Here is a 2,689-nt window from a genome sequence, read left to right as displayed (position 1 = left end):
GTGGGGGGGGGGGGGGGTCACATTACATAAGTTATCAAAATAAGGTCATGTAGAAAAGCCTAAATGTGTGTGATTTGATTCAAGAGATAGTTGAGAGATACAGTAGTTTTGGGGAATTTTACTGTTTCCCACTTCCCCGGAGTCATAACCAAGCCTTAAGACAGAACTTTTTTGTACCTGATGTCGTCTGAAGTATGTCAAACAGCTAAATCAGGCTATCTTGGCTCAGTTGTTGAGTGTCTGTGGGATCAAATAATATAAGTAAGTAACAAGGGATGATTAGGTGGCCATGATTGAAGGAAGGCCTGTTTGGGAATGTAGCCAGGGCACCAGACTGTAAAGAGAGAAAACCAAGCACTATACGACAACACAAAAACCCACCAGTGCTAAGCTAAGCGCTGTTGGTAATCTGAGACGTCACATTGAGTAGGTGGGTAGTTTTATGTATAGCAGGCTAAAACGGTTTTTGAAAGTTATTTTTCACAAAAGAATCTTTGGCATGTGGAAAAATGTTATATTAGGATAATTCCTGTTTTTTACACCCTGGACCTTATTTCCAGCTTTAAATATGATGTGTTCTTTTTTTTCTTTTCTTTTTCTTTTTTATTGTAAATACAATTTATATTTTTTGTAAATATTGTAAATATGATGTTTACGTCACCCTGACAACTTCGATTTGATTAGCATCAGCAGAAACAATAATCAGTTTGAACTGCAACCTGAAAGCGAGGAAAACAGGGCATCTGAAATTATTGTATTTACGGCCTTCCCTGCAGCTTGCCCACTGCACGTCGCATGCTTTATGTTGCATTACCGGTTACCGCCTCCTTCTGGATTTATCCATCAACTGTTTCCCTACATTCTGTCCCGGCTGGGCTCAGTAACATGATTTATGACATCACTGATGACATGAACATTCATCACTGATGTCACAATGCACAATTGCTCAAGTGACATTACTTATGACTTATGAAATCACTGATATTGACATCATCAGTGGGACAAAAATTGAAACAGACAGAGATAATAATAATAATAATAATAATAATAATAATAATAATAATAATAATAATAATAATAACAAAACTGTTTAATCTTTTCATGTCATGTCTTTATTTTTTGCACCAAATTATGGAGAGTAGTATCGCTAACAAAATATACCAACAATATAAATGCAGAAACTGTTACTCCCTTCCCCAGTCACATTCCCTCCTCACTTCAGAGGCATGTTTGTATTGACGTTCTTCCCTCAGCTTCTCCTCCAAGCATTTAAACACGATGGCATCCACTTTCAGGTCAAATTTGTTAGCGAACAAATTGCCGGAGTTCAGGAGCCAGCGGAGCTCAGCGGCTCCATAGATACAAACGCCACGCACGTGTTTGCCACTGCGCGGTGGATACAGAGAGCCTTCCAATGATCTCCATTTGACCAGTCGCGTCTTCGATGTGACATCAGGGTGTGACCTGGGAATCTGGTCTGGTACCCCGAGCACCCGGACCAGGGTGGCCCAGAAGTGTTCATCTGGTGAGTATGTGTCGGTGGACCACACCAGGAAGTCCATGGCCTTCTGACTACTGGCTAAATAACTCACAAACTCCCAGGACAGGACGACGTACGCAAGCCCAACAAACACTTCCATACCGCGAGGAGCCGCTGCCTTGGCCCGTGTGGTTCTGACAGGCAGCATGTGGTACTCATACCTTCTTGAAATGTTCTTCAGCTCATGCTGGATGCTAAAGCGCAGTTTTTTCATTTTGCTGGGCCGAATGGACTCCACCATGCTGCTGCCATTCAGCTGCTTAAGCTCATCACCAGCTCATAGTTTGACTTGAGGGGGAAGTCCTGGCCACACAAGTTGATGACATACTTCCACTTGACCTCTGACCTCAACAGGTCTGAGAGGCAGTTGAGGTCAGCTTTAAGCCTGGTGATGTGGGCATACTCCACAGACTCCAGTTTGGAGGCAATGTGTACATTTGGGAAACAAAGGGCAAGGTTCTTTATGGCCATCATAAAAGCTGAAGTGGACTTCTGGTCATAATGAATGCAATAGATGTTATGAGGTGCATAGATGGCGCGGAGAAGACTCTCCACCATGGGTGCCATTTTATGCACCACTAGGGAGTAAGCCAGGGGGAAACGCTCTTCCTCATCTGACACAGAAATGTCATCGTATCCCCGTGTTTTGATAAACTTCTGACAGTCTGAGGTCAAAGAAACAATGCTATCGTCTTCCAAGTCAACGTTGACTTTCCGTCGTATCTCAAGGGCCTTCCCTATCTCCACAGGGTCCAGCTGGTAGACGGCAGTACAGTTGATGTCATACCTGTGGATCCTGGAGGAGCTGTAAGTGATTCCATAGGGCTCAATATAGAAGCTGCTCCACAACACCACTCCCACCACCAACAGAGACAGACAAAACAGGAAGTGCCTGTGTCTCACATTATGTAAGGGGATCTTATTTCCATTAAAAAGGACATGGGAATGAGATAGAAGAACTTGCAGATCTCAAGTTGCCCGAGTTGCACCGGTCCTACTTATAGCCTCTGCAGGGAAGGAGTTATGACATTATGACATCATCAATGTCTGTCATGAACCACTTCATATCAAAGGATGATTATAACATCGTTAGTGGGTATGACATCATCAGTCACCACCTTCGTTTGCATGTTCAGTTGAAGGATTGTG

The 2,689-nt window shown here is 43.3% G+C and overlaps 1 pseudogene across 1 annotated transcript; it reads right to left on the bottom strand.

The window, feature by feature from the left end:
* Nucleotides 1–1,184: 1,184 nt before the first annotated feature.
* On the bottom strand, nt 1,185–2,670 carry LOC310775756 (beta-1,3-galactosyl-O-glycosyl-glycoprotein beta-1,6-N-acetylglucosaminyltransferase 4 pseudogene; annotated as a pseudogene). The gene is made up of 2 exons: nt 2,659–2,670; nt 1,185–2,458 (listed from the first exon to the last, which is right to left on the bottom strand). The product of its transcript is annotated as a beta-1,3-galactosyl-O-glycosyl-glycoprotein beta-1,6-N-acetylglucosaminyltransferase 4 pseudogene (transcript).
* Between the last annotated feature and the right edge of the window lie 19 nt (nt 2,671–2,689).

Source organism: Poromitra crassiceps, assembly GCF_964638095.1.
Source record: "Poromitra crassiceps genome assembly, chromosome: 4".
In the NCBI taxonomy this organism is placed as follows: Eukaryota; Metazoa; Chordata; class Actinopteri; order Beryciformes; family Melamphaidae; genus Poromitra; species Poromitra crassiceps.
The sequence above is the reverse complement of the archived record's forward strand: the minus strand, read 5'-3'. Positions and strand labels throughout refer to the sequence as shown.